This window comes from Python bivittatus, unplaced genomic scaffold, assembly GCF_059951505.1.
Source record: "Python bivittatus isolate LINGU-HERP-01145 unplaced genomic scaffold, Pbiv_v1 ctg000480_np1212, whole genome shotgun sequence".
NCBI classification, from domain to species: Eukaryota; Metazoa; Chordata; class Lepidosauria; order Squamata; family Pythonidae; genus Python; species Python bivittatus.
The window spans coordinates 94068609-94092500 of NW_028277075.1; the positions used below are offsets into that span (position 1 = coordinate 94068609).

Sequence of the window (23892 nt, forward strand, 5' to 3'; positions counted from 1 at the left end):
TGCCTCACATTTGAAGAAGGATTCAAAGAAATTGGAACAGAGGCTGGCAATGAGAATGGTCAGGGGACTATGAATTAAGTCCTATGAATATAGTTTGAAAGAGTTGGAATGTTTAGCCTTGAGAAGAATATATTGTGCAGGAATGATAGCATTCTTCAAATATCTGTCACTGAAGTATGCAGAACATGGTATAATAAATTTAAGTTACAGAAAGTTGAACTGGGGGGAGGGTGCTTCCTAATAATTACAGCATTTCAACAAGGAACCAATTATCCAGCCTTTCCCTTCACTGGATGTGTTCAAGCAGAGGCTACACTGTAGTATGTCTAGAATGCTTTAATTTGGATTTCTGCAGAGAGGAGATTGGACTGACAACCTAAATTACTCCTTTCAACTCCTCATTTCTGCATTGCCCTGTTCCCCTCCTCAGAATTTCCAAAACCATTGGTTCTTCCTCCCATTCGTGGCTGCCCCTGTCTTCCCCTCCATTTTTTCTTTCCTTTTACATCTTCAAGGAAAACCAGAATCCCAAGCAGCAAGCTTCATTAGGTGCTCTATTATCCTGTTCTCGGGGCTTTATAACTAATAATCACAGTGTTAGTAATGAGAAACATCCCATGGATTATTTCAGAGAGTTAAGGCACTTCAATGTTGAAAAAACAGAGGCAACACTAGGAGGCAATCCAAGGGTCAGCAGCCCAAATATGAAAATAATATTGGGGCATGGTACAAACCCTGATATAGAGCTAGGCAACCAGGATGTAACCATAAAACAGCAAAGTTCAGACTATTAACACTGGTTAGCTGGAAAATGAAGGCTTTTATGTTCTTCCAGAACTCCACCTAGCTCCAGCTATTGGTCATCAGAGATTGTACTCCTAAGCAAGGCCTTAATTCTTACTAGGACAGTTACCCCAAGGAGAGGTGGGCTTTTCTACACATGACAGCTTCCTTTTTGGATTTGCCTTCCTACATTTTCTAGATTGAATACCCCTATGACCTCAAATATGGGACTTTCAATTATAAGGACACTTGATGCCAGATTTGTTGCTGCCAAAGATCCTAGATCTCCGTAATTCCAATTTAATGTTTGAGGGTTTTTGAGTTGCTCCTCTAGGACATCAAAGTCTTGTGGGACTGATTAAATGAAGACTTCTCCATTGGATGCATGATATCTGCATGGTAAGCTTCTTGGCCAAAAGTTTTATTCATTTAAAGGTTGAATTGTCTTCATTTCTGGTTAACAGCTGATAAACAATTTTCAGATTCTAACAGTTCATTTGAGCAATATTTTTTAAAGAGTCCAAAAATTCAAGGAATTTCCCAAAGTACAAACATCTGGATGTAGCAAAGTCTACTGAGATGGCCAGCAAGATTGGCTGATCTTAAATTTTAAAAAGTTGAAGTCTCTTTACCAAACATAGGATAGTTGAAACTACTGCATACTGTATATGCACAGATATGCACATGAAAAGTTGACCCCACTTACTCAGAGTGATATTCAGAGGTCATTGTAAATGAAATACCTGGAACACAGGAAATTAAATTCTACAGTTCAACAAATACAGTTTGTGGATAAATAGCTTCTAAGTTTTCCCACACACAATAAAAACAGTCATGCAAATGTGAAGGTGATTTGGGGTAACTAAACATTACCTCTGCAATTTGTCATTCTAGATAATTGGAATCAAATGGAAGGAAAGTGGAGATGGATAACAACAAAAATATCTACATAAATTTTCTTTTATACTATTAAAGCTCTCTATCAAAACAGTGCTGTAGATTTAGGCTTGGTCCTGGGCCAGTTTATGAGGCTAAGCACATATTAGCTTCCTTTTTAAGACAGCTTCTTTCCCTGTCATATTTATTAACTTCATATAAGGATCATGTTTCACTCTCCTTCCCATTAAAATAAGAAAACTGAAATCTTACATTATAGTTTGATCTACAGATCAAAATCATTGCCTCAAATTCCATGCTTCTGTCATTTCTCACTCTAAAGAATATAAGCAGAAAGAAATGTATTGCTGTGCTCAATCTACATCCTTCCAAAATGCATCACATCCCTTGAGGCTAAATTATTCAGTCTGTGTGTTACACTTTTGCTAAGCAAAGTTGAGGATAAAGTCTTTTCAATTGGGATTCCCATAGCCTCGCCTAATGATTCATCACCTTTTGCATAGTGGAATTAAGATTTGGCAGAAGTGGAAAATGAATCGGAGAGATTCAGCTGAGTCCACTTTACTGTGTCTTTGACATGTGTTAGCACTACAAATCCTGAAATTGTAGCTGGTTGAGAATTATGAGAACTATGGTCCCAACACAGCTGTAAGGCACCAGGTTGGGGAGGGCAAATTTAGTTTATTATATGCATGCATATCTTGTTGCTGTTAATACCCAAAGCAACTTACAAGAACAAAATACAGTATAGCAAAGAAGAAAACCTTAACACCTGCAAAATAGGAAGACATCAAGAGCTGCAGTACTAAAAATATCTTCTCTGCAATTATTAAAAGTTATAAATTAAAAACTGGTTTGAAGGCTGGCATGTTGGACTAATGACATATGAGAAGCACCGACTTGTCCATTCACACCCTTTGTGTTTTTATGCTCTATATGATGAATAAGTGCCCAGTCAAGTGACAATAATTGAGCCATTTCCAATAGTTGGAATAAAATGCAAATAATAGTACCAGTACTACTAAGGTCTGACCTCCTGGCTAAATATTCCAAAGTTAAATTTTGTCTCCAAAACCTTTTCCTATGGCAGGTCAAAAACAACAAAAATATGGCAGGAATAATTTATTAGGTTTGCTCAAAGCCAGTTCAGAAAAGTTAATAATAACTGCTTAGGTGAGGAAATGTTGGAGATTCAAGTGCTTTTTCATCAAATCTGTTATAAATGCAAATCCAGAGTCAAAAAGTTGGAATTTTGTTAACTGATAGAAGTGTGCAGATACTTGATTCAAAGATGAGTGGATCAAATTGTTGAATCATAGATATCCACAGCGGGTCAAAATCTGTATGATGGTATATACAGCTTATGATTCAGTTTTATATGTCTGGAGCATATAGAAGGAGGGGCAGGGCTTGGATTGCAATGTCATGTCTGCCATCTTGCAAATTATAACACTTTCCCCTTTGGATACAGCTGCTTTGAATCAACTTGGTATTCCAGATTAATACGTGAATCAAATCCAAGCGCCGAATTAAATCAGATGCTTCTGAATCAATTTGGGCAACTTCTGCTCATGTGCAGATATTTTTTTCCTGAAGTAATTTGAAATCAGTCCTGATTCAATTATTCAATTGTGTTTGAATTAAATTGAATTAATATTCTGAATCAATTGGAAAGCCAAAATTGAATCTGGTTGAAAATCCAAATTGAATGGATTATTTGAATCAGCTTTTGCCAAATTCACAGTCCTCTAATCATTGTAACCAGTAGAAGTGATTTTTGTAAAATTCTGGTACATAGTGAAGTTAATTTTCAAAAACTAGACCCCAGTGAAATCAACTTCTTAATGTACAGGGGTCTTCATTCAGACTTGATCAACATGGGCTTAGTCCCTTGTTTAAAAAAAAAAACTGGGCAGACAGATGCTTCTGGCACCTTGCTTAATTTGTTCATAAGCATTCTTTCCAAATATGTTCTTTCTCTTGAGAAGAGAAATAGAGCATACAATTTAAATAAGGCTACCAGATCTGGATAGTAAAAGGCCAGATGTCCATTAGATGGCAGCAATGGGTTATCTATTTTTTTGCATCTCTTTACAACCATCTAGTGGCTGTTCCTATTTTTGCCACCCAGATCTGGTAACCCTAAGTCTGAATAGCAGGAAATTCATTTTGTGGTAAATCCTACTAGAGGGGTATATAGTTAGAATGTCTAGGACCATATGTAAAAACTTCAAACAAGAGAGTTCATTGTATTATATGTTTGTTTAATTTTTTTCTAGACTTCCTTTAAGACCAAAACCCTCCCAAGGCAGTTTACATAATTTTTAAAAAATTAGGTAATTAGAAAGCAACAATTAATAAATTCAACACACACCAAAAAGCATCTTTCCCCAAAAGTATTAAATCTCAGAACTGACTGAGACCTGGGCATTCTGTGCTCTGCTGCAAACCTTTCATAAGATAATTGTTTCTCAGCCTCAGATTCCCAACTGTACAACAGGGGTAACAATAGTCTATTTCATGTGTGCCAGAAATACAGCTTTCTACTCTGGACATTGTGGGAAGAAGTTGGGGCTATCGTAAGTGGTTTTCCCTGGTAAAGATTGCTTTATTTTATCTGATGCCCTTTTTCTGAGCAAAGGCCAAAACTGGCCTCAGGCCGCCAAAGACTGGAGACTTCATCCTGTACTGTTAGCGTGGAAGTTAAGCCTTAATGCATGGCTTTGGGGTATGGAATATAAAACAGTCTTTCTTGAGCCATCCCCAAACTCTTCTGGTCTCCTCCTCTTGTCAAGAACCACTGCAGTCCCTGGCTTTCAGCTCAGGAGTGGAGAACATCTATCCTTCCAGATGCTTCTAAGGTAAATTCTCAGCAAAACTCCTCATTAGACATGCCAGCTGGAAACGGTAGTTCAGCAGCACACAGAGGAACACAGGTTTCCTGACCTCTCCTAGATGCTTCAGAATGAAACTTTTACTGTGAAATGAGCCTGCCCTGACCTTTTTAAACTTCCCAAGGTTTTCCATTGTTACTTCTATCTTTTTTATATCCCTGTACCCCCCCCCCCAATCCATTAATGAAACATCTCTCTCCCAGCTTTCTGTTACTTTCAAGAAGTGACTTCTAACTATCCAGTACTAAATGCAATTAAGGGAATCCCATTTCATCTATATATCTATCTATCTAACTATGGAATTGCATTTGAGACTCAGACTACAGAAGAATGGGGCTGGCTGTGGGGAGAAAATCTTTTTGAGGGCTGTACTTTTTTCTCTAAGAAAAAGCAATATTTTTTATTTAAAGAAAAATTATCAAATTTATTAAATGGTTTAAGTGGCATTTCCTCTACTGTATGGAACTCTTTCTAGTGCAGCCTCCGTTTTTGATCATCAATCTAATCCCAACCAGTATTCACTGACATAATAGGTTAAACACCACACAAGACAGTGTATTGTTTATAATAGATGTCTTAGCTATGGTTCTAAAAGGCTTCCAAATAGTAAAGACTTAGATAACACTAAATGATGGGGGATGGGTGGGAATATAGGATGCTTCTGGATTGAATTAAAGACATATGCCTTCACCTTCCATGCCAAATATAAAGACTCAAGCACACATCATAATTTGAGCCTTGTTCCAGCTTTAGGAAATCCACCTTTTGGACTGGAAATGATTCCCTTTTCTGGAGAGATTTGGACTTGTAGAGTTACAGCAGTTTAGACCTCAAATGCAGCTGTGTGCTTCAAACCTAGGACTATTCCTACCCAAAGAACAAGCCTGGGTATCATGATCTAGCTCCTTTCTGGGCAAGCAGATGGGCTTTCAGTCTGCAAGTCCCTCCTTTTTGGCTCCCCTGGGGTAAAATGGCCTGATTTGATAGCCTCAATTCCTCTGACCTCACAAAAGATTTGATCAGCTTTGGCCCATGCTAGAGACTAAGTAAAATGTGAATTCTGAAGTCCATGGGGTTTCTCTGCAAGTGGTGGTGGTGGTGATGACATTCCCTCATTTACAGCAATATGCCAGTCACGTTTGCCTGACATCTTGTGAGTTCAGATCAGTTAAACAATTTCCGAGCCTATTATTGGAAAACGATAGGCAGTGCTCGCTGCTTCTTCGGTCAGCAAGGCTGCTGTGGCCCAGCCAAAAAGCTTAGAAATCCAGTCCCGCCTTGGCTTATCTCGTTCCAATGGGTTGAAAGGGAGCCAGATAGAACTAACTGCCTTTCTTGTTGTCCTTCCTCAAGAGGACTCCAGCCAACTTGATCATTCACAACTGCCCCTTTAATAGGACCTGAGCAGCCGAGGGGGATTTCCTGGCCGAGTCATCAAACTGCAGGCAAATGCTTTTGGTCTACATCCAAGTTGCTTTATACCCCTGCTTTTGTGGAGGGGAAAAAAGGCATATTCAGTGTCAGCACGGTGTAATTTGTTTTGGTGGCAGCTCTCTGCATTCACCTAGCTGAATAATAGACTCTGTACCTAGTGGGTTTTTAAAAATTAAATTACTCTCCCACTTTTTGCTGTTTCTGTTAATTGTTCTTCTTCTACCACCTCCACCCTCTGCAAGTACGCTTGCCAACTGGGCTTGCATCAAAGGTACACAAAACAAACCAGTGGAGAATTTACACATTTTCAGTACTGTGATTGTTAGCCAGCCAGAGAATAACACAAATACCAGGTTTCTTACAATGGTGCTTTCCTTGCTCCTGAGATTTGCCCTCAATGTATTTATTTTGGAGGTAGAAGACAGAGAAAAGAACATTAAAGAGGTTATTAGTCTCTTTTTCCTACCAAAGATAGAGATTAACTACTACCACCAAAAGCCAGTCCAATGTTTAATATGCTACCAAAAGATTTCAGACCCAAGGAGTGTCTAACAGCGGTGGGAAGAGATTCTACCCCAATATGACACCCGCTAAGAAAACCCACTGATGGGCCTTTTTTGATGTATCAATGGCTCAAGAAAAATGTGTTCTCAGGAGATTATGCTTGGATTTCTATATAGAATTTTCACCCCCACATGGTCCATGCTAGGATGGAAAGGCTCATTTCAGTGAACAGACAAATGGAAACATTGAATGCCTCCATTCAAGATTTGTCATGTAGTTTCAACAATGGAATTTTCCAGCTGTTCCCTTTTATGGTAGGACAACCTGCGTCCCATAAATTAAATGGTTGCCTTTTGTGTGGTAGAGGTCATTATGCTGTAGCCAATGCTGAAAGATTTAACAGCTAGTCCTGCTGACTTTTGTAATTTAATAGAAGGGGGTACTATCTTGGATAGTATCTGAAGCACCAAAACATCCTGGATTCACCCTATTTGGAATTACAGGAATTAACGTTCAACACATCTTAGGGTAGACTAGACAACCTGTGACCTGCTGGGTCATCAGATTTATTTCCTTACCTAAACAGAGAAACAGAATGGCCAAGGGCAAAAAAGCAGTGGGAGTGTGAGCAACTTGTGAGTTACTGCCGGCTTCCCCATTGACTTTGCTTGTGGGAAGCTGGCAGGGAGTGAAATCCTGCCTGCCTGCCTGCCTGCCTGCCTGCCTGCCTGCCTGCCTGCCTGCCTGCCTGCCTGCCACATTGCTGGGGGGAGGTGGAACAAAGGGAGCAGCAGAGTCCGAGGAAAATTGCACCCCCACTCTTCATTCTGGCATTTCCCCAAGGGCCCCCTCCCTCATGGGAGGAAGAGGGCTCATCTGTCAACTGCCAGCACCCACCAGCCAGCCTTACCTCGCCAGCAGGCACCCAAGTCGCTCCCTCGTCCTTCCCTCAATGCCCACCACTGTTAAGAGATTTCAGATTTCAGTCTCAGTTCCAAAGCAGCCTTCCTGCCAGCTGATTGGGCACAGGGGACAGAGGGAAGTGGGAAAGAGATCCCCTCCTTCTTTCCTCCCTCCCTCCCTCCCTCCCTCTGTTCTTTCCTTCATTTCCACATATAATATAGGCTTGCGCCATTTGCCTTTCCCTCATGACCCTCAGGAGAGTCCCGTGAAGCCTCCTCCTCCTCCTCAGCTGACCAGCAGAACTCCTTGCCACTTTGCTGGGAGGGTAGAACAAAGGGAGTAGCAGACCATGAGGAAAACTGCACCCCCACTCCCCATTCCAGTGTGTCCCCAATGGCCCCCTCCCTCAAGGGAGGAAGAGGGCTCACCCATCAGCCACTGGAACCCCCCAGCCAGCCTACCTTGCCACAGGCATCCACATCACTCCCTCATCCTTCCCTCAATCCCACAGCCATTAAGAGATTTCAAATTTCTGACTCATTTCCAAAGCAGTCAATTGCCACTTGCCCATTGGGCCTTGCTGCCAGCTGATTGGGCACAGGGGACAGATGGAGGTGGGAAAGAAGTCAGGGATACACCCAGGACGATCACATGACCTGGGCTGACCACAGCAGCACAGTAGTGCTGAAGCAGCTACAATTTCCCAAATTTCAATCCCACAAGAGTAATGGGTCCTGGATTTTGGATGCATTCTATAAGTTAGTCCATTTGAGGTAACTTGGTTCAAAAATTGTTGCCCTATGATGCACTATTTCACCCAGCTGAAGGTTACAGACATGAGAGTCTTAGTAATATATAGATAGCATCATGATAGTGATGGTTTTTCAAGGACAATGATAACCTTGATTGGCTATCATCAATTTATTGACACTCCTGCTGAGGGGCCAAGCATGTTCTTGATTAATAACCACTTCATTGTTTGGCATTTCCTTGGCTGGAATGTAGTATAACCAGTTCTGTGATTGTACCCCCACCCAATACTCCCTATTTTGCTTGCTTCTATGGATCCACTTGGTTTCTCTAAATTGGATGGGCATTCCCTTTGTCAAAATCTTCCGGAATAAATCATATCAAAATGAATGAAGTTTAGGCAGCAGAATGTTGTAAAGAAGCATGCCAAAAGTACATCTATATTAAGCAGAGCTATAGTATATTGCTTGCTTTTCAGTGTCCTAAATTTGCCAAAGATAATTAGAATCAAAGAAACCTTTAATAAATAATGCCAAACTTCATTAAAGGATGCCTCTCCTCATACGCACTGTTTAGCAACACATAGAAATAAATCATATATTTATTTTAATACATTTCTCTTATTAATTTGGAAAAGAGAACATATGTAATTATGGGACATTCTTGCAGATTGTTCTGTAGATAACATTAGAAGGAAAGTTACCAAGACATCAAGTTAATTTTTATCAGAAACAACATAAAAAGAGTTAAAACTCTTGCATGCAATATATTGTAGACTAATGGGATGTCTTCTTAGGAGAGATGATTTTTTTTCTGCCTTATTAATAGTAGGAGGGCAAAAGCGGTCACATCCTGTGTCATGTTTTCCTTAATTTCTCCCAAAAGAAAATAAGTTTTCTGCCAAAAGAAAGAAAGAGTAGGAAAGTGAATACCTATCTTCCTACCAACTTGCTGGAATATGTCAAAGCCTTTCCTCAGGCAGAACAGAGGTGCATTTAATTGAAATTAATTTTATCTTTCTAGAAAAAAATTACAGATACAAATGGATGGATGGATAGACAGACAGACTCAGTGTCTATGTATACATACTAGGTCTTATGTTCTGCGCAAGGCTTCAGACTCAAAAGCAGAAAGTTGTTTCAGAATGGTGTGAGCGCATATTTAGCTTCCATTTACCACCCCTTAACCCCATGTATCTTTTCCCTGAACCATACTGCGTCCGCAGAGGGCAGCCACGCAATCAAGGAGGAGGCAGCTAGTACCGGTAGGTGCTTTGTGAGCACCCCTACACACAAGAAACACCTCTTTCCCTTTGAAGGCCTGCACAGCCTGTTGTTGTGATGGGTCCTGTCCATTCACTGAGTCAGGAAGGTGAGGTTTGGTTGCAGGTAAGTGGGTGGTTGACCACCAGAGAACATGAAAGCATTACAGAAAATGATAGTGATGCCCTTGGTATACTATTGTTCCTTATATACTTTAAAGGAGAGATTTAGATTTCAGCAGAGGGTTTTCTTTTATCCCCAATAAAATGTGAAAGAAATTAAACCTGCATTGCAATGTCATGTCACAAAACCCAACTCCTGATATCAAATACAAGTATGTAACACACACGGTTTGCATGGTGACATCATGACCCATGTTTTGTCACTTTCCACCCCCACCCCCATGGATTTCTATGGGATGAGGAGTTGGGGCTGCTGGTTCAGAAGCTTATTCTCCAATGTAATTGAGGTTGGGAAGAAGGAGCAAGATTAGAAGCTTTCTCCAGCAGGGCGTGCTCCTTCACAGATACTCCTGGACAGTGTGCTCTCCCCTTGCAGTTCCCTGTCTGGTACTCTTCTTCTTGGGAGGTCCCAAGCCCTCCCCTCTCCAGCCCCTTCTACTTGAGAAGTCTGCACCAGCACAAAAACAACTCTGCAGCCCTGTGCCACGGGGTTGGCTGAGTTTGAAAGTTGAACCGCATCCAGTTTATTTCTGGCTCGGCTGCAGTATAGTTGAAGCCACAGTAAAACATTTTTTTTTTTTAATGCAGCTCTGTAGAAGTTGTGAGCAGCCTGTTACTCACTTCAAAAACTTTTGCCTCCCTACACTTCCTGACTCCCTGGTTTCAGCCACCCTAGCAGATCTTTCAAAAGGAAGGGTGGCTTGATGCTTGTTCAGCTCCACCTCATAGAAACTACTCGGATTTTTTGCCTATAATCCCAAAGAAACACACTCAAAATGAAATAAAGACGAGGAAGGGGGGTGGGGGATAGGCTGTGTAAACAGATGGTTTTATTTCCTTCATCAGTTGAGTGGGAATGAGGGGATTTGGGTTGCCGCAGGATCTGTGACAGTTTGGGGCAGGACAGTGATTAGTTGCTCCTTGTTCTCAGGGTTTCAAGTCAGCAGATATGAAGATGTTTGGGATTATCTTCAGAATTTGTGAATGCAGGCAGGATATAAATATGACAGACAGACAGACAGATGCAGTGTGGAAATGTCCTGTCTTTGTCTCTGTTTTCTCTCCTTCCCTACCTCTTCTTACTTGCATTGACATACAGGTATTTTTCCTTTCTTTCCCTTCACATTTGAAAGAGTTTTTAGGGCATAGTGGCAATTGTACTGATATCTTCATTTTTCCAGAGAGTTTTTGGGGAAGGGAGAAGGAGAAGGAGAAGGAGAAGGAGAAAGAAAGAAAGAAAGAAAGAAAGAAAGAAAGAAAGAAAGAAAGAAAGAAAGAAAGAAAGAAAGAAAGAAAGAAAGAAAGAAAGAAAGTCTCTCTCACACATTTTATATAGTTCAAATTCTCCAGCTATTATGGAAGATGGACAGATAGATCTTCTGCATGCTGCCATTATCTGTTAAGCCTTAACTGCCATACCTAAGGCTATATTGCAAGGCAACCTTGGATGTTAAAGCAAGACAATTCCATTCATTCATTTTTAGCAGTATCTTCATAAGAAAATTAAAATAAGTTTGCTGCCTCATTTTGGCTGCAGAATTTATGCCAAGCATTTTGATGAGGTTTCCTGCTTAATGGTACAAGTATTGTTGTCTGCCTCTATCTGAAACCTTCAGAGGCCTAGCTGAGATGAGGCAACATATTGCCACCCCTATCTGTCTAGGGCAGCTTTCCGATTACTATTAATGGCCAAAATGCCTCTCTCCCTTCTTCAAGTTTCTTTTTAAAAGAAAAGCTTTGCCCCAATTTGTTGTTTTCCAGTTCCAACTTCTGGTCTGGCTAATATTTTGCTATTGTTCAAGAGAACTGCCTCAGGAATACAAAAAGTTAAGAATATATTACAAATATGTTATTGTTCACAGAAAGCATATACTTCCTTCTTTTAAGTTTAACGCATTTTTCTATCATATTCCCATCTAATATCTTAAAGCAGTTAATAAATAAGGAGAATAAACATAGTTAAAATTGCAATGAGTGAAAAACTCTTGGGATAGAACTTACGCATTAATAAGATGGCAAAAAGACAGCCATCCAGCTATATATTTTTAACTTACATAGGCGATGGTACGTACTCAGACGGTCCTGTGAAATCCTATTTGTGCCTGTAAGAATTGGACACAATCAGATGTTTTTGTCAGTTGTTTTGTAAAGGGCCATGAGTCTGTATCGATTTGAGGGTAACTAAGTAGAATACCCAAACAAAATAATATCTCAACCCAGAGAGGTCTACTGTGATTCTTTACGTTTGACTAGGATTGTAGGGCAGAGCCCCTGATTCTTCTTTTTTCAGACTCTCAGCCCTCCAGAGAGGTAGGTTACATTTGGAGATGGGGAATAGCTCAAAGTCCTCCAGGAAACACCAGTCATCTCAGCTGAGAATGCCTTGCATGACTGCCTCTTCTCCCAGTGTATTAAACCAGGGCAGGGCAACTACAGCCTGGTTCAACTTCATTTCACGATATCACTGATAGCTCTGATTTGCCCTTTCCCTGGCAAGCTATCACGTGGAAGAAACAAACATGGGAGTCAGAATGGGAAAAAAGGAGGGAAAGAGGTTTGCCTAAAAGAACAAGGAAACCCCACCTGTGTTTGTCTTTGGCCATACTCATGGCTTCTTTCAGTCCTGCTCACCATTGGCACTGGATTCCCGGGAGGGAATTCAGCCTGTGTCCGATCGAAGACTGAGGCCTCAGTGCTTTTTCCATCCATTTTAGGATCATGCCACACACCTGAGTTGATGTGCTGTGTCCATCCCACAGGTGGACTATGTTTACCCTCTCATGTGTATCTGTGATGGAAGGCATGAGCGGGGAGGATTCTGGAATGGAGCTTCAAGGTTACAGGGAGGGGGGAGAGACTTTCCAGGGCAAGCGCCTCCTCAGCCCCCAGCTGGACTGTGTGCAAGTCAAGAGAAAGAGACTGGCCCCTCCCTGAGGGCATGATGGTTATAGTTGCTATCGTTGGGGATTAGAGTTAGTCTGGCGAGATTCTATCTATTAGGTGCAAGCTAATAAAGAAGCTGAGCTGATTTCTGGACTGTCTTGTGGTGGTTCTTGGGCTGAACCTGACAGTATCTGTGTCTTGCCCTATACTTAGAGCAAGTTACTTTATTGAGGTAAAGCGATCTGCTTGTTGGATTTGGACCCAGGACAATTGGATTGAAATCAGCCACTCAGCCTTGACCTTGACTAGCTGAGTTTACACATTAGAGCTGACCTAGTCGGACATTTCTGTCTATAGTAGCTCCAATCCTAATAAGGCCATCAGACTTTTTTTACACACACACACACACACACACACACACAGACACACACACATGCCACACCTGCACCAACAGCAGATGATCAGGGATGTCCCAAGTCAAACAGGAAGCAGCCATCTTTCTCCAGCTACCAAATTTGGCAGCAGGGAGTTAAGAGTTTATAACTTGCTGTCAGCTAGTGGTTATCTGGATTTTTGCTGTCTAGGTATGGTGGTCTAATCTTTCTAGAGGCTCTTGCCATGTATAGGTTCCCCCCCACCCCCAAAAAAAAGAAGTGTGTGTGCATGTGTGTGTTTAAAAAAAATCTTCCGATGGCCTTATTAGGATTGGAGCTACGATAGACAGAATTAGGGGAGCTTCACCCACCACTCTTTTGTCTCCCTGTTAACCATCCACCTCCATAGCACCAGGGAGATAGCTGATCAATGGCTCCTCAGCTGTTATTTCATTTTTATATTATGTTACTTTATTGTTTTTAAATATTATAAGCTGCCCAGAGTTACTACTGTGAGATGGGTGGCTATACTGTATACATCAAAGAAACAATTAAATACATAAATAAATAAAGTACAACTACACAATATTTCCCAGCCTGGACAACTTTGAGGTATGTGGACTTCAACTCCCAGAATTCTTCGCAATAGCCATGCTGGCTGGGGGATTCTGGAAGTTGAAGTCCACATGTCATAAAGATAGTCACAAACATTGAGAAATAAAAGGAGTTTCTTGAGAAGTCTTGTTTTGCCAGGCCACTTTTGGTACCCTCCCTGTGCCAGCAGTAGGAATAGGAGATTAACCCTTTGTTAAATCTCTTGCCTTGGCAAATGACATACTCACCAGGACAAATTAGTCTTGCCATCTCCAGCCTCACTGCTGACTGAATTTAGATAGTTATGTGGCTTATTACCCTTCTAGTAAGGGGTAAAAGTGTTTAGGTCATCCAACACAGGGTGACCTTGGAGTCAATATTCTGTATCTGTCCTATGTAACTCTCAAGCTATCCTAATTCAGCCTAACAGCTACCATACCTGTGCTACTGAATTCCAGGTGAGCTCCAGACAGCAGCAGAGAGAAACCAGAAAATTCTTTGGTGCCATCTATTCAAGTTGCCTGTAGACTGGCACTGCTCGCTGGTGAATAGACAGGAGCACACATTCATTCAACTGCAGTAATACTTCACAGGATCAGGCAGCACAGATGGGCAGGACTCATGCCATAGCCCTGAGAAGAACTGGGGGATGGCAGTTCTTTCTGCATAAAAAACAGCATTATCAAGTGAGCTTCGTTCCATTTGCCCCTCTGTGCTTCTTTATTTAGACACAAGTTTTGCTTCCATTCCCATGTTCCAATGGTGTCATTTCATTCTGTCGCTGTAAATTACTGACTCTGAAAATGCTGACTCAAGCAATGGTTATAGCTCTTGAAGAAATGAATCCCACATTATGTCAAAGTGCTTCGGCAGCAGTTTACCTTGTGTCCCTCAGCGTGAGTCATTGTCACACGTTTTGAAGGCCAGCCTTACACGTTCAAATCTTCAGGGTGTCAGCTTTTCTTCTTTTTGCAGTCTTTGTGGGTGGGCAGATAATGTCGTTAGGTGACTTTGGCTTAGTTCTGAGAGTGTCAGCTGGTGACGTTAGGGGCTTATGACACTGTATAATGGTCATAGAAATGGAGCGGCTTGTGTTGCAGCAGCCCCAAATTAGTACAGTCAGGCTGCCTGTATCTCAGCAAGAGTGGAGTGTGACAGGATGTCATTTTTGATTTCAAAAAACTCTTGAAGAGGAGAAGATGATTAAAGGCAAGAACTGAGTGCGGAACATTAGGCAGGCAGACCCAGAAGCTCAGAAAATAATGTTATTAATAACATTTCTGCATGGAAATCCTCAGCCATTTCTGGGAAAACCAGGTAAATTCACCTGGGTGTCTAAGGACTAACAGGAAGGAAGGAAGGAAGGAAGGAAGGAAGGAAGGAAGGAAGGAAGGAAGGAAGGAAGGAAGGAAGGAAGGAAGGAAGGAAGGAAGGAAGGAAGGAAGGCAGGCAGGCAGGCAGGCAGGCAGGCAGGCAGGCAGGCAGGCCAATGTGTCTTTGCAATCATGCTTCCTTACTAATTACATAAACTACTTTAACAGAATAGCTGACATTACATTACTTAGTTTTGTGTTCCCTGGAATTTGGGACTTCTGGATATCTTTTATGAACACAGTTCTTTCAAGGAAGAGAGAACTAGATATTAATTAAGGGAAAGGGAAAGGGAAAGGGAAAGGGAAAGGGAAAGGGAAAGGGAAAGGGAAAGGGAAAGGGAAAGAAATTGATTGCAATCTTACCAGGATAAAATAGCAGATTCCCACTAGAAGTCACAAATCTCCCAAACTGGTGGAGCATGAAAGTTTTCATACATTCAATCCATTGGTCTAACTAGCTCAGCCCTTCTTCATGGCCAGTTAGGAATATTGGGACTTGTAGTGCCAACACATTTGGAGGGCATCAGTTTGGGGGCAGCTGAGTTAACCCAATATTACCAATACTGACCACTATAGGTTATTCAGGACTTCAGATATGAGTTTTTTTCAGCTCTATCTAGAGATGACAGCATTTGAACATGGGACTGTCTTTATACAAAGTATGTACTCTCCTGATGAGCCACATCCCTCTCTAAAAATGTGCAGGCAGAGCTGACTTTGTACTATAGGAACATAGGAGGGTCTGTTCTGAACCAGCTCATTGGACCATCTAATCTAATACTGTCAACACTAAGTGGCAATGCCAGCATGTCAAACAGATCTTTCTGCTCCTACTATAGTTTGAAGTGACAAAGACTGAATTTCAATGTATGGCATTACTCTACCCCTAAGCAAAGGCCCTTCATAAGCTTCCTAGCAACTTCTCATTCCAGCTAGGGATTCCTATAATGGTGTATTTTAGTAAAATAAAGGATATTACTGCATTTTGCTCCCAGCGTCTTTGCACATATATGTTTACAATCTTTACATTAACCATTGTCCAGGATCCATTAGAATAATCAAGTAGCTCTTCACTTCACAGTAGCTCTCTGATCCATTAGAATAATCCAGTAGCTCTTCACTTTTGCAGCAAGTAAATGGGGAACAAGTCATGATTGGCAACCCAGACATACAATACATAGGCTGTCTCTTTGTGATTTATTCTGTATCTTTCCTAGGAGGTACTGATGTCTCTATATAATAAGAATATGTGCATTTATTTTGTGCTTGCCAGCTAGCTAGAACTGTGTAGACATTCTTCCACAATGAGAGAAAGAAAAAAAGAGGGGGGGGGGAACCACTGGCGCAGCTTTCATCTTTCACATATATGGAAATCAGTCATTTCCGTCCTTCCTTTACTCCAGACACTCTTATGATTACCTTTGTTGCAGTTCTTCTTTGTTTCATGCTGGGAACACAAGTGAGTAAATACTTTGAGCTAGGATGAGATGGACACAGATGTTGCCACCCGTGGCATGTTCCTTCTTTTCCATTGGTTCCTGCAACACTTGTAAAAGTTAACTAAAGCAGGAAGGGAACGGTATTTGAACTTGCTCAACACTGAGCACCAAGAAGTGTGTGGCATCCTTGGGCCAGCTGGACCACTCAATTCAGGCAGCAGCTGAATGTAGATGTGCCAATCCAGAGCCCAGTTTTGTCACAGCTTCTATTCTAATTTCAAAGAGAAGAAATATTCTTTTGCAAATCTGCTTTGACGGGGTTGAAAATATTCTGAGCCACTCATGGTGGCCATAAGATGCCAGAAAGTAACCTGATGAAGTAGAGATGCCCTGCTTCACTTCTGAAAACCTAGGGGAAGAGAGATGGAACTACCAACTTTTCATTATTAGTGATTTATGATGGGACCAAATTTGGTCAAAATAGATCTTGCTATACCTCCTTGCTTTTGCACTGTTCATGGCATCCCTACTTCTGTTGGGTGGCCTATATGTAGCTCTTTTTATTAAAAAATGTAATTCTGTTCCTGAGTTCTGGCAATGGGAAGGGTGCTGTTTATTTTTTGTTTGTGATCCAAGGATGCTGCCTATTCTTTCAAACCAAAATCATCATTCCTTGCTTCTGTATCTTATTATGTCTCCTCAACTTGCTGTTTGTAAGGGAACAAAATTAGTACAACAGCACCTTCAGTTGCTGGTGATTTTTCCTCCGAGAGCCTCTCTGCCGTAAATTTCCCACCACTCACTGCAAAGGAAGTGGGAAATCATTTTAGAAATATACCTCTGATTAAAAGCCCTCTTGCTCTGATTTTTTTTTATTTGTGATTTCCTTCAGTTCATTGTAAGAACACAGCTTCTGCTTTTCAGGGTTGTCAGATTTATAGGATTCCACTTCCTGGCTAAACAAGGGCATAGCGGGAGTCTAAACTGCCAGGCTAACCCAACTATTCTTTTTCTTGTTGGCGTCATCCGAAGCATTCCCATGACTGCATGCGGTAAAGGAATAACTTGCATTTCTGAGATAGTACATTTGCCCACACGTGTGTCCTGAGACCTTCGGAGTCACTACATCGGTGTAATTCATCTGCTTCATCTAGAAAGAAATCCAGGTATCCACAAGTGCTACAGGCAAGACTGACTCCTTACACAAAGGGGGTGCAGGAATAGGTGGGGTTAGACAAAGGCAGGAACTGATATTGGGAAGTGGTCCTATTTGGTGCAGGCCCCAAGTATTTTCACTCACTCTAACTACACGGTGTCAGGATGGATGCTATACTCTGAAATATTGGATTCAGCAAAGCTATAAGACTATCCAGAGATCGTAAATGGTATGTATGAACATTGATTGAAATGTGTGAATGATATTTGTTCTTTGTTCTTTATGAGATAGCTCAAAACATTCTATTAAACAGCATTGACTGTCATGCTTTGGTTCAACATAACCATAAATCTAGCCTCTTTAAATTCTCAATCCCTTATTATGTAACCGGCTTAACTAACAGTAGACTCTTGGATCTTACTTGGTTTGAATAAATACTTTATTTCAACCAAGAGTGAAGCTTCACTCCCACATATACACCTAAGCTCTTGATTCTGTTTTTTCTGGGTTCTTCCTTGTCAAATAATGTATTGCCTCTTCTTCCTCCTATGCACTGATTAGGATCACATCTCACTCTAGATGGTAAGAACTATTTGGCCAGGGAAGTGATGATTTCGAAAGGATGCCACCTATAATTAAAGTCTGCAACCTTTTCCAAATCAAGACTTGCATTTGGCCCTTGAATAGCATTGAAAGGGCTACATTCCAAAGACTACAAAAACTGGGTGGGACAAAAAGCTACAATAGATTTTGATTCTTTTCCATGCCAGTGTAATTAAAATTAAATATAGCTATTATGCTTGCTCTCCAGTTGTGTATTTGATCATATTCCCCTGGTTTCATATACAAAAATTCAATTTGATAGCAAATTTTGGAACTCTTGGGGAGGTGGCCCATGGCTTTTGGGACAGTCTATGTGGTCCTTGGATTCAGTTTCTATACTACTGATGCAGAGCTAGACAGCCTTCTGCTGAAGATGCTTTTGGTTTGAATTTTATGCACAAAGCAGGGCTTGGATTAAATGGCATACAAAACCTTCTCCCAGTTCCTGGAGTTCTTAAATATTAATGGCAGTATGGTCTGGTTCTTCCAAGGAACCCTGGGAATTGCAGTTAGCATCTTCTAACTTCTGAGAGAATGACGGCTAAGATCTGCAATGTTTATATTCCTATTAAAGGCATGATTTGATATTTGTCTCTTACTGGAGTGTTTGCAATAAATCAATACAACCATGGCTGGTACAACTGAATTGTCTTAGTCTGAGTCCTAATAAATGGGGTTTGTGGATTGTTTGCTTTCAATTTAATTTTTTTTTTAATCCACAAGTTATAGTATAAACATGTGCATTTGAGGATTGACTTGAAAAAAAAGAATTAGCTTGGTGCCATTTCTATAATGTGGAAACTGCTCATATCAAGAGGTTTTCTTAGCTGCTGAACTAGTGACAACTGGTACTTTGATTCTAGAGAAACGTGTTATTGCAATTGTGCATGGAGGTCATGGTGTGATGCCCACAGAGAGTATTCCACCAAAGTAAGATAATGGGTACCATTACAGAGCTACATCCTAAAGGAGCTCCATCTACAAAGGAGATTTATTTTAACACGTAACAGAGGATTATGTCTTTGTCTGATGGCATAAACTGAATACAGAAACAAGTTGTGAATGAATTAAAGCAAGACAAAACGAAATAGGTTAATTGCAGCCATAACACTGGAAATTGTGACTCCCCAATTTCTACATAACAAAGTAGTCAGGTTCTGGATTTTACATTAATCTTTCCTGTCTTCTTCAGATTTCCAGTGAAATCAGTCATAGTTTTGAAAGCTACTGAAGAACAAGATGAAAGAAATAAATTACACAGCCATCTTTAAAAGCATTAAATAGATTTGTAGGAGCTCCAGTAATTTTTCATTTTCATTTCCTGGGCATCTTTTTGAAGGAAAAGAGTGCAGAAATCAGATTTTATCAGATTGTTCAAAACATGCTTTCAATTCTTTTGTTTTCACTTTCCTCTTTTGAACTGAAAGAAGGTGTGGAAAGTAACAGCTGCTTCATTCATTTCAACTGAACTCAGCCTAACACAACCCTCCAGCAGCCATCTTTGCCAGCCCATCAGCATCACTGGTTATGTTGCTGTGCACCTGGCAGGTCATCCTGCACAACTGTGGATGCCATTCAGTTTCATGGATGAAAATCCCACTAGGCTGCAGCAGAACAGCATCTTCCCCCTTTTGTTCAAAATGCCCACATAGCTATTTATCTGCATTAATCATATTCCAACATGTTCTTGAAATGCAAGGGTCATTTTCGGCTATTTGGTTCCCATGAAGGCCATTTGTGTTTGTTCTAGATGTGATTAGCCTATCATCAAAATATGGCTGGCATATCAATCCATATCAAAGGATGAAGATGGAATATACATACTGTATACCAAGCTGCCTTCTCCTCAGTTAGACACTTTGTTCTTTAGCTTCATTCTTCCAACAAACATCACATTTTTGCAGCATGGATGGACCTCTGACCCAGGGACTGCATGTGGCCCTCAAAAGCTGGGTAGACCCCACCCACTTTCTCTGCTGCCCAGCTGACCTGTTCATTGTGCAGATCAGCTGGAAACCAAACAATTTGGGCTCCATCAAGCAGCTGATTAGCAGTGAGAACCAAGCTGCCATGTCCTGTTGCTAACAGTACTAGGAAAACAGCAACCTGTACCATGTCACTGGGAAGGAGGAACACAAGACAAATGCATGTATATTTTTGTTCATATGGTATGATAAAATCTGATTTCTGCACTCTTTTCCTTCAAAAAGATGCCCAATGTGCACAATGAAATCTATATGTCCCTGGCAACAGGGGCCTGAAACGTTTGCTCCAGAATCTCTTTGGAAATCCATAAAACCCAAGAAAACAAAAGGGAAACTTTCATTTTTTGCTTAATAGAAATCAGTGAAAAAATCAAAAGAAATATTTTAAATGGACTTATGTTGAAACATAAGAAGACCAATCAATCCAGAGACTAATTGAAACCAAAGTGCTTGATGTTTAGCAATTTTATTTTAGCAATTAATGCTAAGTGTTAGTCTAATCTTAGAATTTGGATGTATTAGAGTTGTGGCTAGTACTATAAATTAACAGTGGGTTTATGATATTATTAGTTTGGGGCTGTTATTTTTCAGTTGGTCACTTTAAAAACTTTTTATAATTTTGTATGATACATTATTCACCATTATGCCTTAAACCATGCTATAGATGTTCAGTGTAACTTTATTACATATATTGTGGAGAACATAACTTGATTTCCTTACTGTTCAGCATTTAAAATCTTATTTATAAAGCTGCATTAACATGCTAAAGCAATTCCTCTTTCACTTTTCATTTTCCAGCTTAATGTTAGTTTCTCTGCATAGCACATGTTCCACGATTCACCATTCCACTACTCAGTTTATTTGAAGTGAGTTTTTCCATTCCTTTCTAGTGAGTGTCCTTTTCGGCATTTATTTTAACATGCATTTGCCGCACCACCATTCAGAGCACATTTATTTGAAGTTTGTCACATGTGCATAGGATCACACAACTCACGTAAACACAGCTGTGTTTGAAACCATGCCACTGCAGATTTTAAGTCCATGACTTTGGTAAATGGACAGTGAAGTTGTGGTGCTTAAATGTCATCAACCACTTAAAGCACAGCCTACAAAACATGGTGTTCCTTGCACACACACATATATACAAACACATACTCATATACAAACACTTGGCTGCATAAACACATGGGTTTATTATTAGTTGGAAAACTTTTACCCTTGATGTACATGGAGGATCTGGTTAGATTAAAAAAATATTCCCCAGGAGTATCATATTTTCCTCTCTGAGTTAAATATAGTCACATCTGCCATGCAGTGTTAGCTTTTATCAAATCAAATCTTTATTATGGTCATAGACCAACATAGTGTTAGCTTATAATTACTTTACTATCCCTAGTTGAGAAACAGTTTTATTTTTAAAGACAAGTACTTATCTTGCAAATAAATTTATTCCAAACTTGGTTAATTTGAAAAGATTCCACCAACTCTATTCTCACTTAATTCCTATGCAATGGAATATTAACTAGTTGATTTTAGCTAGTGTAAATGCTTTAATATTTCTACATTTAAAAGCCGTGTGTGTGTGTGTGTGTGTATATATATATATTAATACAAGAGCAAAGGAACCAGATGTGCTCTGGTGTGGTATGGAGTTTCAGTCTGAACATATTCAGAGGTTACAAGGGACAAATGTGATAATGCTCTGTCTCATCCAGTCCTGCCCCAGTCACAGCAGCCATGAACTCTACCAAATGTTTGCTACTTCTTCCCAGCAAATAATTGGGTTAAGGAAGTACAGTTCCTAACTGGAGAAAGAGCAAGATACTAAAGATACTAAAGACAAGGCCAGCAAGAAACAATTATGGAGCAGGGGTCTTTTCATCTTCCTTTTTAAAAATCCTCTGTCTCAAGTTTGGAGGAATCTTAGTTGCCACTTATAAGATCAAGTCTGTATTCCATAGAAACAATAGATGATAGCTGATGTGAAATTCAAGCAAGACTTCATCCATGATGCAGAACATAGCTACCAGTGTTTGAAACAAAAGCAGCAGATGTTTTAAGAGAATGGTATGAATTTTCACTCTTTTTTCAGCCTAATCCAACTTGGGTCTCAATTTCTCAGCTGTCCTAGAACTTTGGCTTTAATTGAGCCACTTCCCATGTTATAAACATACATCAGTTTTATGATTAATGAGCCTTCTCTCAATTAATGCTTGGAGATGATACTACAGAACCCTCACCCATCCACCTAGGACTACAGGTCCCAAAGTTACTTTAAGGGAGGCAACAGTTCTGTGCAGTGCAGATAAATATGCATCTTGAGTTATAGACAAGGTAAGTCTTCTGGATCCTTTGTATATACCTTATAAATAGGCAAATTTAAATGTGCATTATATTCACCATGGCAATCTTCTAGAAAAGAGGTATGTGAGCTTTATCAATCTGGAAAGCAAATCCAACCTTTAAATGGTTTGCCAGCAACCACAGACCATAAAGTAGATGGAGCAAGAACAGATTTGATCTGATTAATAGCAATTTGATTCTTCCCCATATAATTTGGTTGAAAAGCTTTCAGAGTCTGTATGCGGGCTGTAGATTGCATGTTCTTGTTCTACAAGACTCAGTAGTAATGCCATATAAGCATCTGGGCTCCTGGCTTTCCATTTTCTAGAAATCAACTGCATATAACACCAAATAAATTATCCATGAATTGCTCCAGGTAGTTCCTCAGAATTTATGGTTTTGGAGTGTGCATGGGGTGGGGGTGGGGGGGGGAGAGAGAGATGGATGAACTGAGAAGCTCTTCTAAGCATCTAAATGGGGAGGTATTGTTACATTACAACTGAGCCTTTTACTATTTGAGGAAACGCATCAAAACTCACTTCCTTCTCATCTTTAAAGATTCAAATCTATAGTAGTAAAATAACGTTTTACTCCTTTCATTCTAGAGTTTAAAAAAAAAATCCTAGGTGGTGAGGAGACATTATATTATTGCACTATATATTCAGGAGCTGCAAATTTGATAAGGTAATCTGCTTCTTCATGTCTGTTATTTTTCACTTGGCAATTAGATTTAAGAAGCAGAATCCAACTTCCTGATAAAAGTCATTATGTAAAATCCACAAATGCATTCATATTGTGAATATTAGGGTCATCTTGTAAAAACTGCAAAATGAGCCTGGCAAATCATGGTTATTTTTGTTAGACCTTTATTTTAGCTATCCTACCCCCCAGCTTTGCTGGTTGCAAATGAATGACATAGTATAGTTTGCATTTCAATGGGGAAAGATAAGCTTCTTCCTCCTTCCAGAAAAGAGGGGGAGTGAACATTATATTATTATAAATAACACTGAATAATGTCAAGTCTTTTTAGAAGTAGCTCTGTGATGAAACCTAAAAGATATCTGGCTGGGAATATTGGCTACAAAAACAGTACTCAGAGAGAGAGAGAGAGAGAGAGGGAGAAAGAAAGAAAGAAAGAAAGAAAGAAAGAAAGAAAGAAAGAAAGAAAGAAAGAAAGAAAGAAAGAGAAAGTTTTCTTTCTTTCTTTCTTTCTTTCTTTCTTTCTTTCTTTCTTTCTTTCTTTCTTTCTATCTCAGGATTTTATCATACATACGGACAAGCTGGCTATATCCAGCTGGCTATATTCTAGGTTTCCTATGTATGTGAGATTGTATGTTGTGTCAACACTGCCTTACTAAGCTAAACAAGGTAGGGAAAGCCTGTGGAGCACAGCTTCTGGAATTCTTTCCAACCTTTAATAATACGCTCGGCTGTGTGTCATGTGACAACAGGGAGGGGGGATTAAGAATGGACCACTTGGCAGGATTCTGAACCACTGCATCGGAGGGACGCACTGGGGGATTTTTTTCCCAC

General features: G+C 40.2%; 1 long non-coding RNA gene across 1 annotated transcript; it reads right to left on the reverse strand.

Moving 5' to 3' along the window:
• Positions 1 to 8826: 8826 nt before the first annotated feature.
• Positions 8827 to 14475, reverse strand: LOC148215076 (uncharacterized). The gene is made up of 4 exons (XR_015796912.1): positions 14342 to 14475; positions 13900 to 14122; positions 11664 to 11711; positions 8827 to 9062 (listed from the first exon to the last, which is right to left on the reverse strand). It is a non-coding gene; the product is annotated as an uncharacterized LOC148215076 (long non-coding RNA).
• Between the last annotated feature and the right edge of the window lie 9417 nt (positions 14476 to 23892).